Source organism: Zea mays, chromosome 6, assembly GCF_902167145.1.
Source record: "Zea mays cultivar B73 chromosome 6, Zm-B73-REFERENCE-NAM-5.0, whole genome shotgun sequence".
NCBI lineage: Eukaryota > Viridiplantae > Streptophyta > Magnoliopsida > Poales > Poaceae > Zea > Zea mays.
Genome location: NC_050101.1, coordinates 20,952,587 through 20,967,471, shown reverse-complemented (window position 1 = coordinate 20,967,471; position 14,885 = coordinate 20,952,587). Strand labels below are relative to the sequence as shown.

Genomic DNA, 14,885 nt, shown 5'->3' with positions numbered 1-14,885 from the left:
CGCTTCGCTCGCCAACTTGGCCGCCTTCTTCAGAATTTGGATCACAAACTCAACAAACTCCACCTTGAGACAAATTCCTTGTAGCATCATAATAGCAACCTCCACCTTAAACAAATGCATCATCATCTTGCCGGCGCCAACAGCCACTAAGGGCTAATTTATAATACCAACTAAGTTTGAGCATAGCTCAAACTTAGCAACAGAAACATGCTTCGTCATCATATCAGCTGGATTATTATCAGTACTGATCTTGCATACCTTCACCAACCCTTTATCAATGATATCACGAATGAAGTGATAACGAATATCAATATGTTTGGATTTCTCAGTAATCATCTGATCTTTGGTGAGATGAATGGCACTCTGGCTATCACAATAGATGGTAATGCAAGACTTAATTCCACATAGCTCTGAATATATACCTTTCAACCATAAGGCTTCCTTAGTAACTTCTGCAATTGCCATATACTCAGCTTCTGTGGTAGACAAAGCAACAGTATCCTGTAAACGAGCTTTCCAACTCACAGCACAATCTCCAATAGTAAAGACATAACCTGAAAGAGATCTCCTCCTGTCTAAATCACCACCATAATCTGAATCAACATAGCCAATCAGACCATCTCCAGATTTACCAAAACATAAACAAGCACTAGAAGAACCACGTAGATATCTGAAAATCCACTGAACAGCTTTCCAATGCTCTTTACCAGGATTAGACATGTATCTAGCAACAACGCTCATAGCATGAGACAAATCAGGACGAGAACAAACCATAGCATACATGAGTGACCCAACAGCACTAGAGTATGGAACTTTTGACATATATTCAAGCTCAGCATCAGTTTCAGCACACTGTTTAGCAGACAGTTTAAAATGAGGAGCCAACGGAGTACTCACAGGTTTAGTATTTTGCATGTTGAAACGACGAAGGACCTTCTCAATATAATTCTTCTGGCTCAAGTACAGCAGTCCAGACTTCCTATCCCTGACTATCTCTATGCCAAGGATTTTCTTTGCAGCACCCAGATCCTTCATATCAAATTCGCTACTAAGCTGTGCCTTTAAAGCAGTGATTTCCTTCATGCTCTTGGCAGCAATCAACATATCATCAACATATAGCAGCAAATATGTAGGTGATCCATTAACAAATTTTAGATAAACACAACTATCATATTGAGACCTCTGAAAGCCCTTAGAAAGCATAAATGAATCAAACCTCTTATACCATTGTCTGGGAGATTGTTTCAGACCATATAAGGACTTCTTCAACCTGCACACATAATCTTCTTTTCCAGGAACAATGAACCCCTCTGGCTGGTCCATATAAATGTCCTCCTCCAAATCACCATGTAAGAAAGCAGTTTTCACATCTAACTGTTCAAGCTCATAGTCATGTACAGCAACAAGACTAAGAAAGGTACGAATTGAACTATGCTTGACAACAGGAGAATAGACATCAGAGTAATCAATTCCTGGAATCTGACTAAAACCTTTTGCAACTAGCCTTGCTTTAAAGCGCGGAGGCTCTTTTGGAGTCATACCTTCTTTTCTTTTGAAGATCCATTTGCACTTAATTGCCTTTTTACCAGAAGGCAGCCGAGCTAGTTCCCAAGTGCCATTCTTATCAAGAGACTCCATTTCTTCATGCATAGCACCCATCCACTTTTCACTATCAGTACACAATATAGCTTCTGAATAATTCAATGGTTCCTGAACATTATCAACTTCTTCAGCAACAGCTAAAGCAAAAGCAACATTGCACTCTTGAATCAGTCTTTGGGGCCGAACTATCTGCCTCCTAGTTCGGCCTTCAGCAAGAGACTGGGGATGAGACTCCACAACAGGTGATGAAATTTCAGAAACATAATTTTCAGCAGGTTCAGCAGATGGTGGAGCATGATCATCAACATCCCCTCCGTGCTCCACCTGCACACTGATAGACTCAGAATTCTGGTTAGTAGCACTGGTAGATACAACCGAAGGAAACATGGCAGATTCATTGAACACAACGTTTCTACTAAAAAATGCCTTCTGTGTATCAGGATTCCACAATTTATATGCTTTAACACCAGATCCATAACCCAAGAAAACACACTTAATTGCTCTAGGCTCAAGTTTACCATTATCAACATGTGCATATGCAGTACAACCAAACACTCTCAACTGAGAATAATCATAGGGGGAACCAGACCAAACCTCAATTGGAGTTTTCTTATCGATAGCAGTGGATGGTGAACAATTGATCAAATGACAAGCAGTGGAAGCGGCCTCAGCCCAAAACTTGTGGCTCAAACCTGAGTTGGACAGCATACACCGAGCCTTGGAGATTATTGTTCTATTCATACGCTCTGCCACACCGTTCTGCTGAGGTGTATATGGTATAGTGTGGTGCCTCACAATGCCCTCCTTCCTGCAGAAAGAGTTAAAATCACCAGAACAAAACTCCATACCATTGTCAGTTCTCAGAACCTTCAGCTTCCTCTCAGTCTGCTTCTCAACCATAGTCTTCCAAACCTTGAAAGACTCAAAGGCATCTGATTTTTGCTTAAGAAAATAAGGCCAAACTCTGCGTGAATTATCATCAATGATAGTCAACATGTAACGAGCACCACCATGTGAAGGTATACGTGACGGCCCCCACAAATCAGCATGAACATAATCAAGAATATTTTCGGTATTATGAACAGCAGAACTGAATTTTACCCTTTTATGCTTACCGAAAACACAGTGCTCACAGAAATCAAGAGTATCAGCATGGCAGCCATCAAGAAGGCCTCTCTTGCTCAATTCTGCCAAACCAGGTGCACTCATATGGCCAAGGCGCATATGCCAAATTTTAGTAGTCTCAGAATCAGATGCAACAACAGCATTAGCAGAGCCAGAACTACCTCGAAGCACATATAAGTTTTCAGCTTTCAAATCACCTTTAATAACCACAAGAGAGCCTTTTGTTACCTTCATGACACCGTCACCGGCGGTATACTTGTAGCCCTTTGTGTCCAGAGTACTCAGAGAGATGAGGTTCCTGGACATGGATGGAACATGTCGTACTTCAGTCAATGTGCGTACAATCCCATCGAACATCTTGATCTGCACGGTGCCCATGCCAACAACAGTGCAAGGGGAATTATCACCCATCCGAAGAGTACCTCCGTTCTGCACAGCTTCATAGGTACTAAACAGAGATTTTTTAGTGCAAACATGATATGAGCAAGCAGAATCGAGGATCCATTGGGCATCATCAGCAGCACAACCAGCAAAGGCAATAAGAACATCACCATTATCAGAATTATTTTCGGATGCAACAGAGACAGTACCTCCAGTCTTACCCTTCTCCTTGTTCCTCTTCTCCTTGTTCTGCAGTTTGTAACAGTTCTCAATTACATGGTTCGTCTTCTTGCAGTATTTGCAAAATAATTCATCGGATGGCCCCCTTGACTTGGAGCGACCCCTCTGGTTCTTCCCCTTTCCTTTGCCACCTGAGTTGGACTTTTTCTGATCAGTGCGGCCACGGACATACAAAGCTTCTCCACTCGAGCCAGCAGCATCTTCCGAGTTAACCATCTGTCTCATTTTTTCTTTCGCAGTCAAAGCTTCATACACTTCAGCCACGGTTAGAGTATCACGACTGTATAGGATGGTATCTCGAAAATTGCTAAACGATGCAGGGAGGGAACACAGGAGAAGAAGAGCTAGGTCTTCATCATCAAACTTTACCTCCATAGACGTCAGATCGGCCACGATCTCCTTAAACACCGATATGTGCGTCAGAACGGATCCTCCTTCCTGCAACTTGTGGGAGAACAACTTCATTTTGACATGCATCTTGCTGGTCAGATCCTTTGACATACAGATCGACTCCAGCTTCAACCAGAGAGCAGCGGCAGTCTTCTCTGCCAGAACCTCCTGCAGAATATTGTTAGACAGATGAAGGTGAATATGTGCGAGCGCCTTACGATCCTTGCGCCTCTCCTCATCTGTCCACGTCCTGGCATCCTTGTTGCCAAATCCATCTAGGGCATCATCCAGGTCGCGATCAGATTGCGAGAGAATTGCCCGCATCTTCACCTGCCACAGCGAGAAACGCGTGTCGAGATCCAGCAGCGGAAGATCGTACTTCATTGTCGTCGACATCCGTGCGCCGGCAGGAAACCCTAGCACACCGATCACCAAACAACCAAAGCTTTGATACCACTTGTTATAAATAAATGCGACACAAATAGGATCAATCACAGAGTAGACACGGATTTAACGTGGAAAACCCCTCCAAAGTGAAGGGGAAAAAACCACGGGCGCCGGCCGGCAACTTCTCACTATTTTTTGGGTGGTTACAGATCGCAGGAGATTTACAATAGAGATAGATATCTCCTGCGGCTTACAAAGATATTTATAGAGGTGAAACCCTAAAACGATCCGTACCGGGGGGGGCTCCGCCCCCCCCACCCCCCAGGCGTCCCTGGGCCGTGGGAAGGCCAGTTGGCCTCGCTGCGCTCCGGCCCAAGCCTCCCGGCGACGGGCCTCCGCTTCGCTCGCCAACTTGGCCGCCTTCTTCAGAATTTGGATCACAAACTCAACAGTTAAATCTGGCAGCAAGGAATACGAGGTGAAGTGTTTGAAGGATGGGTGCCCATGGAGAGTACATGCCTACAAGGGTAGATGGAAAACTCATTGGTTTGATTCTCGACAGGCTGGATTATGAGCCAAAATTGATAGTCAGTTACATAGAGTAGAATTATCTGTATACTATCAGCTACATAAAGGCATGGAGAGCAAAACAAAAAGGTGTTCGAGCTGAGATTTGGCACCTACGAGGCTTCATATGATAATCTGCCCCGTATGTTGTCTCATGTTGTGCAGAGGAATCCGAGAAGCGCGTATGATATCTTCCTGGTACCAAGATTGCATGGAGCACCAAGCATTTTTTTAGTGAGCCTTCTTCTGTCTTGGTGCATGTGTCAGGACATTTCAATATTGTCTCCCCTGTACTATGCATCGATGGCACATTCCTAACAGGAAGATATAAAGGACAGATACTATCGGCAATTTGGAGAAGATTGCAATAACCAAGTTGTCCCGATTGCATTTGCTTTTGTGGAGAATGAGAACACAGACAGTTGGTACTAGTTCCTGGAACGAGTAAAAATTCATGTGGTTGCTGCACGGCCTAATATATGTCTGATAAGTGACAGGAATTCTAGCCTGCTTGCGGCAATAAAGAAACTACATGAAGAAAATAGCATAGCTCATCCTATTTGGCCAGACGTCCAAAACAACGAAAGTTCAATGCACTCTGGCAGATGCTTGATAAGAGGTTGTGCAAAATGTTTAAGAGGTTGTGCACTCAGAACCAGCAACGAAAGTTCAATGCACTCTAGCAGATGCTTGATAGGATGACTGCTGAGCAGGCACAGACTAGGGCCTCTTTTGGTCAAATAAGGGGCAGGCAGAAGAGGCTAGGGCCTCTGGGTCAAATAGGGGGTGGCCAGAAGAGGCCATTTTCACACTGGATTCGAGATGCACCAAAGGAGAAATAATGGTCACTTCTATATGATAAAAACGGCAGCCGGTACAACATTCAGACAACCAACCATGCAGTGTCACAATATGGTCATGCGTTCCGTTCGTGGGGGTTTCCTCTAGTGGGAATTGTGGAGTTCATTATGTATGGTTGTGTGAAGTACTTTAGGGAGCGTTATATGGCTGCAAGTCTCAACATGAGTAACCTACAGATTGAGTTCTGCACTAGGGTGATGGCATACACGGAGGATAAGATGAAGAAGGCCCAACTGCATCGTGTGCAACCTATGGGTACACATGAACAAAGATTTGAGGTTGCATGTAAGGATAGAATCGGTCGGGGTGTACACAGGGAAAGGGTGGTGCAGGAATTCTTTTTTTGGCCGGATGGTATAGTTCGTTGCTCATGTATGAAGCCAAACCTGCTGCATCTACCATGCTCGCATGTGATTGCTGCATGCGGATAGTGTGGTCTACAGGCAAGGGCATTTGTTTCACCATACTTCTCAAAGGAAACAGCCTTAAGAACTTGGTGGCAGGAGATACATGGGGTCGATCGGAATACTGGAACCGTTCACTCAGGAGAATAATCCTAAACTGTATGAGCCTGACCCAGCTACTAAGAAAGGTAGAGGCCATCGTCAGCATCTATCAAGAATGCTATGGATGAGTCAGAGGCAGGCAAGACAAAAAAACGGTGCAACCTATGCGGCGCTGACGGTCATAGTTACAAAAGATGCCCTACGAACTATGTACATGATGCAGCTGAAGCCGGGCCTTTGGGGAATCCCACAGATGGAGCACCACGCACCCCCCTTTGAATCTGCCTCGGCAAGTCGTCCACGCCCTAGACGATCTGTGTCATTACAACCTAGAAACGATTAGGTAAGTACAATTGTATTATATTAATTATGCAAGGGTATTTGTAATAATTATCATTATGTTTAGGCCTTTATTCGATGTTTATTCACATATTATGTTCGTAACTGCTTTTATGAACTATTTAATTGTAAGTATGGCAGGTAACTATCCTGCAACGCCTGAGCTCTTGGACCAAGTAATCGACTCGGGTCACCGGTCTTTTCTGGCAGCGGTCGAGCACGCTAACCTGCATGTACTACGTCCACGTCCACCCGAGGAGCGTATCGAGCTACACCACTGTTGGTTTCCGAGGTTTGTAATGAATTGATCAAATATTCACTTTAAATGTTATCGTGTACTGATCTCGCATGTATCTTTAGGTTGCAGGATGCCGGTCTCCTCACTTTAGTTCGTCTGGTAGACGGTGGGCTTGTGCAGCTGGACAGTTCTCTCTTGACGGCCCTCGTTGATAGGTGGAGGCCCGAGACCCACACGTTCCACCTCCCTTGTGGGGAGATGGCACCTACGCTATAGGACGTCGCCTACTTGCCGCACGACCTTGTTTAATACCGTACAAATGCATGAATCTGTAACTTTGAATACACTTAGGGCGTGTTTGCGACGCGTATCTGGCCGGCTCGGCCCGCTCGTGTCGCCCAGGCTGAAGCTAGCCAGCCCCAGCTGCTGCAGCTGATCTTGTTTGTGCACTTGTACCAAATAAGCCTGGTTCAAGTGAGCCGGTGTTTGCCACACGCAGGCAGCCGGACTAAAAGCCACTTTTGTTTCCTGGGAGCAGCCACGAGCAGCTGACTTGCGCCACGAGCAGCCGAGCTCAAAAAAAAACGGACCCTGCCTTCGTTTCCTGGGAGCCAGACTGAAGAGCCGCTTTTGCACGCGCAGGACCGAGCTCCCGAGCAAGCCAGGCAACGCAAACACGGACGTTGCATCCCAGGAGCGCAGCCAGGCCACCGGGCCAAGGTCGCAAACACGCCCTTAGGCTATGGACCACCTACCTCGTATGCCCAAGCGGGACCATGGGACCACTCCTCGTGGAACTTTGTCCCAAACCGTGCTCTGCCACCTTTGGCACCATAGTGGGGGACGATGCCACCACAGTATGCACCACAAGGCCCACCTATGACACCGGCGGCTGCCTACACAAGTGTCGGTAGGATTATCATGTATATTTATACTCATACTATTTGGACATATGTGGCAACTAATTAATTACACAAACACAGGGTTCTACACTTCTACCACACCCTAGGAGCGGGCCCTTCTTTGTCTACACGACCAGGTACTTAACAATTTGATTCTAACCAATGCAGAATTTATTTAATTTTTATTATGAACACATTTTATTCTTCATACAGGTTCCCTGTCCAGCATGTTCGTCCCGGATGACGCTAGTGTCACCTTGGACGAGATCGAGCGCTTGGGTCAGCACGATATCATCGGGTCTTCATAGTTGGGAGGAGCGCCATCGATACAGTCACAAGACCTACCCCATCAGCCACCTGAGGGGCGTCCTAAACGACAGGGGAGGTCCCCAGACCGTTACACCTATTCTGAGGGCCACGTTTGTGCCCAACAGAGGCCCAAGAGGGCCCGACCGCGCAGGGGAGGATAGATGTGCGTGCTTCTAACGCCAGTTCATGCATTACTCCCTCACCATGTATCATGCAGTGTGAAACCTGATTTGTTTCTCGATGCTGTGGATTATGAACTACTAGTAAGGTGCCCGTGCTAATGATACCATAAATCTAAAAGGCAATGAAGTGAATACACGTTAAGAATCGTGGCAAAAGTGATTGAGATAACAAGGGAGAGCAAAAAATTTGAAACTTTATTTCTTATCCTAAGCTCTAAAATCATGCTAACGCTACGGCAAAGTATTGACACAATCACTTGATTGAGTGGATACTGTCATCATAAAGTATCCTCTTATTCGCTAAGTAGTTTACACTTTATTGCAAAAAAAGGTACACTTACTAATATGTAGCCAGCTCGCTAAACATCATCAGTGCTCTGTTCAAGGTTCTGTTGCATGGTATCCAACTTCTCAATTACATACTCCAGCTTCTTGCAACATATCTCATTAGCAATCCTTGCGCTGTAATCACATTTTTCAAATGGACGATATTCACAAGCACTTTTGATTTCCTCACACAAAATCATTTGAATTTCCTACTCCAACCAAAACATAATTAAGCAGTGAGTTATCATGAATTATTAGTGGCATGTATACTGCTTCAAATAAAAACCAATTGAGAGCATATACATATATTTACAGTTAATTTGATGGAAACAAAGTAACATTGGACAGCAAAATTCTGCACACAGCATTCTAAAACAGATGTTGATTTTCCAAAAGTCTCTCCAGCATGGGATTAGTGAGGATTGTGGCGCATAACTGGTAACAACAGGAACCCACAGCCTGACGATATGAGGGCAGGCAGTGGGTTGGTTACCTTCATAACGATCATGAACTCGTGGCAGTGCGCGCTGACTGCATCAGTGCGAGGGCCCTGAGGGTTTCACCCGTGGCTCGTGTTTTAATGTTATTCTGGAGCATTAAATGTTTATTAGTGGACGCAGAACGTTGAGTTCTGGAAAGGAACTTTCTCAGTGAGTACCTCCTTACGATAACCATTACCTATAGCATTTATTTTTCTGCATCTTCCTCTACTGATGAGGCTCTTCATCCTGAGAAAAAGTGCACTTCTCATCGTTGATTTTAACTGCAGTGAGGACACATGCATGTGAACCTCAGTGAATGTGAAGAAAATGGCACCTTACTTCTTCTGAACCAGAGTATTCTTGATCTCAGAGGCAGGCATCAACTTCCTTCCTACCCTGGACGGTTATTCTAACAAGATCAACTCCTTTATCTGCTATCTTCATCACAGGGCACCTTGCAAGTGATATGTTCATTAGTTAAACATACACAAAATAGAAATCATCTAAAAAGGCTAAGTAATTCATCTCCCACATTCAAACTCTGTAGAGAATACTAAGAACAGTTAACATGAATTTTAGATGGGATGCACCTCCTCTACTGTTTTTGCAACATTCAGTTTATTATCTCCCACATTCAAACTCTGTACCAGGTACTGAAGGACGCAGAATGGACAGATCATTTAGTTCGGAAACAGAGTGCATAAATTAACTCTGGGAGATGCAAATTTATGGCGCAAGCTCCAGCACCCGCACTATCCGCTGCACACGCACAACAAATATCCAGCCAGCGTAAGGAACCGAACTGACAACCACCGAGATCGGGGTGCGGGCCGTGAGGTTACCTTCTCGACGTGTTGAAGGTGCTGCAGGGAGCTGCTCTGGCTCTGCGGAATCATCTTCACCGGCGACGAGGATGAGAGGCGGTGGAAAGGGGGATCGGTGGCGTCGAGGGTTGGACGGAGTGCCGTGATCTCCCGGCTTTGGGCCGGGTTGGGCTGAAAGGAAGAAATCAAAGCGTTGGCGGCAGTCCCTAGGACGTCACCTCGAATCGGGTCACCGCTAGACCCCGAATCCATCGCCGGCCACCGCCAATAGCCCCGGCCATAGCGCGCAGGCATCCCTCGGCCCGTCGTGGCTCGTGACGCCGACGCCGCTCGCCCCGGCTGCCGCGATCTCGCTTGACCTTGCGCTCCAACGCTGCGTGGTGCCACGGTGTACCTGTTGGGGAGCGTGGCCCAGGAGGAGGCCGGTGCGGACTCGCTGTCGGAGAGATCCCACGCCTCGTAGTTGGAGGACGGCGGCGGGAGCAGCTCCCTGCTCCTGGGCCTGACGACGAACACGGGCGGCGCCTGCGTCTGCGCCTGCGCAGCCGCCGCCTCGTCCTCCATGCGGAGCTATAGCGACGACAGCCTCAGCGGCGGTGGAGGTGGCGTTAGCGCTACCCCACGGGCGCTGGCTCCGGCTCCGTGGGCTTCGTCAGCTCGGCGGTCGTCGTCGCAGTCGTCGCCTTCCCGTGGCCAAGGTTCTTGGGCCGCTGGTTCTCCTTCCCGACTGATGCCGGTGGCCCGCGCCTCACGCTTGCCATGGCCGGAGCCAGATCCACCGCGGCGTTGTTGCTTCGGGGATGTAGCGCGCAGTGCAGGCGCTCTGTTGGCAAGCCGAAAACGCCGGGGTGTGGACGGACTGACCATATTGGGGCATGCAAAATTTGGGATGATTGAAGGATGATCCAACCCGGCGGGGCGCTGATTGCGTCGGATGTGCTGGTGGCGCGGGACGTAAGGCTATCCGCACTAACAGAACTCTAAATTTCTACTCTAAAAGAAATATTTTATCTTTGTCAACAAAATTCTTTACTCTATACCACAATTCTTCGCAGTCATATTTACTCTATATCTTAACTCTATACCAACTACCATATATTATATTATTTATTTTCCATACTGTTCACGTTGTTGCACGTGCTGCTGCCGAATGGTGCTGCCGCCGCATGCACTAGCTGTCACATGCATGGAGAGAAGAGAGATATGCAGTAAAGGCAACGAAACTCTTATATGGCGTTTTTTGAGCCTGCCCTTATTTTAGCGTGGCCGGACCGGGTGCCCGCTGCAGCAAAATGTCTACGCTATAGTGCACTCTATCTCCGTAGCGCTTCGTGTAGCGTTGCCCAGTGCGGGCAGCCTAAGCGGCGTTTGAGAGGGCGTGGGGCAGAGGGATTGTAGCTTAGGACGTTGAGTGATGATGAGTGATGATCTAAAAATGTGACCGTTGGATGTGATTGAGTTAGAAAGGTGCAGGTAAATCAAGCGATCCAGAGCGTTGATTTTAATGATTTAGTGATGTTTCAAGTGGTGGATTATATAGGGGTAGAGATTTGTCATATAAATGTTCCATGTAGTACTTAATCTTTTCTATGTTATTGCTTTTACATTCCAAATATTTACTGGCAGTAATCAATATGGAGTAGTAATACGTATAGTATCATTAATAACAACATAAATACCTTCAAGACTATACTAGAGAGACATACGACTCTTTTTAACATAGCATCGGATTCTACATTTTCCCAAAAGGACATTCATTCATTTCTTTCTTCCCCGTCGACCACTACGACGTGACAAATCAAGACCCAGAAAGGATAAGGGCTGGTGGTGGGCATTTGGAAAAGTTGGCCCGATTGGGTGTCTTTCTGAAGAACGAAACGAAGTGGGGGGATAAGGGACGGTGGTGGGCATTTGGGAAAGTCGGGCCGACTGGGTGTCTTTCTGAAGAACGAAAGGAAGTAGGGTGGTTGGGGGGCCTGTCGCCCATCCCAGGGGCGATCCCCCCTCCCTGGGGCGACAGGCACCTCGGCCCACACATAGCCACATAGAAGCAGATTAGCATATATTTTTGAAAATTCAAAAAAATTAAATGTAAAAATGAAAAGAGCCCCCTTGCGCCACGCCCTAGCTGGGCCGCTGGCTGCACTCATGCCGCGGGCCGCGAAGCCTACTGCCCAAAAAAATCCTTTTTCTTTTCTTGTTTGCAGAATCTTCGAAAATTCGCCAAAAATCACTGAAAAATAAAAAAAAATGCGAAACAAGGTTCCTTGAGTTTCCAAAATCATGCTCTATCTCTAGATGCCATTTTTATTGCTAGTTTGTGTGATTTTTGTAGGTAGTGATGCCATTTTTAGTGCTAGTTTTTGTGATTTTTGTAGGTGTATTTATTTTGTCCTTGCATTTTTGTTGCATATATAGGTGACATGGGAACAGACTCCGTGGTGGACGTGGGACCGGAGTACGAGGAGATCATCAAGGAGTATGAGGAGGAGGTCTTTGTTGATAGTGCTCCCGAAGCCCCTGCTAACTTTTCTGCTGACCCGGTCCAAGACCAAGGCAAAGCCCTATATATTTTTCAGTGTACCGATTATTATGTGATGTATGCATTTGGTTGTAGGAGTTGGTTGAAACACACCTGCATATATATCTTATCCTATGAGTCATACTAGCATGACAGGTCCGAGCAGCTGCTATGCTTAGGAACCACGGTAGCGCACACAATAGGCTTTTCACTACTGTCCTATTATACTCGGGGGTTGGATAAAAATTGGAGACCAACTGGGAAGCAGTGCTTTCGTGAGGCAAGGTGTGGAGGTCATGGGTGCTAGTTCTTGTCCCACTTGTGTCGGTCAAGGACCATTCGTTAGTAGCGATGTGGCAAGTTTGAAGGTACCAAACACATAACAAGGACTTGAGTTACAGTTGACCGTGAAGCTAAGTACTGTCTTACAACTAAGATGCGCAAAACGTTCACTTTCTCTGGCCATTCTAGTGGCTATTTTTGGGACGGGGGAATGTCCATGGTAAAACTTATGAGGGGGAAACCAGTCGCCGATTTACGGGGCGAGCCTCATAAGGTGGGTTCCCCAGGGTGGTCAGGTCATTTTGGGCCTTGGTTGTACGATAGAAACGACAACCTTGTACTTGCTCCTTCGAGAAGTATGGGCGTGTGTTTGGGATTGCCCAGCTGGATGTACATCGATTGCAATCGTCGCTCTCCTCAGATATGGTTACCACTTGCTGCACTATTGCTATCGTAGTAACAACTATAATACTATGAGATGACGAAAGAAGGAGATCTATGGAGGTGGAATATTCTGATTGCTTACCACATGCTTGAAAGTAGTACAGGTGCTTACCTAGAATGGTTAGATAATGAACTTGAAGTGACTGCTAAAACTTGGAATATAAGGCCTAGTAATGCTTTTCGGCAAAAGTAAATGAACCAGCAAACCCAATAGCCCCCTGCATACCCTTGAGAGTCGGGAAGCTATTCCCACCTAGTCGGTAAGTCTTGTTAAGTACATCATGTACTCAGGGTTTGTTCTACCCTGTTGTTGCAGATGTTAACCCTAGGGCGTAAACGGGTGTCCATCCTTTTGCGGGTCCTTCCTTGGAAGAATGGACCCATGTCTTTCTTCCGCTTCTGCTTGGTTGAGTCCTTCGGGGTGGGCACCGCGAGGGCTTCGGTTTCGACCCCCATCGTAGTTAAGTTTGTAGCGTCAGTTTAAGCTTTCAATGATGTAATAAGGAACCTCTGGTATTGTAGTCACCTATGTATTAAATTCTGTTGTCGCTCTGAAAACTAGTATTATAATGTATTTGGATCATGTATTGTATGTAAACTGAAGCTTGTAATATTATTTATGAACTCTGATACTCATTTATTGATCCTATATCAAATGTGGATGTTTTCGAGTTCTCCTGGATGGTGGGCTCGACAGACAATGGATTTAAACTAATCCTTGCTTACTTAGTGCTTAGTGGCGAGCGAATAAGTATTTGATTAGTTTAAATTGGCGGTTTTGCCACAGTTCCTAGGTGGGCTTGGGCCTTGGTTGTGATGGTTGTTGGCATAGATGTGATAGTTGGATGGGCCTTCTTCTCATTCCTTTGCGTGGATCTACGTTTACGCTTTGCCTGATTGCGCCTTTTGTCCTGTTTTCCAATGTATTCAAATATATCTCCTGCAAATTATAATCTTGCAATACAAGTGGAACTTGGTTAATAATAAATGCATATGTGTGTAAAACATGCTGGTTTCCTCCTTTTTGGACCTAAGTTGGCGGTTGGATTTTGTCGATAAGAACCACCAACAAAACAGGACCCTGCAAATGTGGAAATGGGGCGAGCTGTTTATTTGGTTCTAGGTCTAGGACCTCCCACAAACATTCTTGTTCTTTTTCATAGATGGTACAAACAGGGGCCAAATCAAACAATACCTTGCTAATGATAGGAGGTGCTGCCATTTATTGGACAATATGACTTGCAAGAAACGAAATGGTGTTTGATAATTGCCGCCGAAAACTTTTTTGCAGGTCTTGTTCAGGGGGAATGCATTGGTTACGTCATGGGGCGCTAGCACAATGGCAAGAAAGAAAACAAGGAGTGAATCTTACAATTTTGTCACTATGCTTGAAATCTCCTCTCCGGTTTCCGTAAATCCGAAAAACGGAATCCTACAAATGTGGAAACAGGCAGGACAAAAGTAGAAAACGGGAGGGTCGAGACGGGATTTTTTCCGTTCGTTTTCATCCCTAGATGAAGCCAGATGTTTATTCCTTTATTAAAAAAAAGTATGTGAACCGACGCTAGACCGGGTGGTCTAGCGCTTTCAGTAGCACCCTTGCGGTGCGAGTTCGGGCCCTAGGTGTGGCATACCTACGCGTTGTTTTTCGGGGATTTTCCCAGGCAAGGTACGTAAAAAAAACTACCTCGTCTGCCCCACGTCCAAAGCACAGGTATGTGGCCAGCTCATCTCATGGAGCTACCGTGCCGCTGTGTATAGGTGGGGCAGGGGTTAGGGGTTTTTCTCGATCTGCGTGAGAAGATCTTCTTCTTAGGCCGAAATACAGCACGGATCGAGTTTTTTTTTTTTAAAAAAAAAGTATGTGCTTTCCTTCACGCTCACCTGAGAATATATGCCTTTCTTCATTGAGTCTCAACTGGTTTATGCTTCCCACCTTTGCTTGCCCGAGAGACTCAAGCATCCTGATCTAGATT

At 46.0% G+C, this 14,885-nt stretch overlaps 1 pseudogene across 1 annotated transcript; it reads right to left on the bottom strand.

The window, feature by feature from the left end:
- Positions 1 to 8,202: 8,202 nt before the first annotated feature.
- LOC100279223 (LOC100279588-like pseudogene) lies at positions 8,203 to 10,513 on the bottom strand (annotated as a pseudogene). The gene is made up of 5 exons (NR_158722.1): positions 9,681 to 10,513; positions 9,178 to 9,292; positions 9,035 to 9,084; positions 8,850 to 8,944; positions 8,203 to 8,565 (listed from the first exon to the last, which is right to left on the bottom strand). The product of NR_158722.1 is annotated as a protein-like pseudogene (transcript).
- Between the last annotated feature and the right edge of the window lie 4,372 nt (positions 10,514 to 14,885).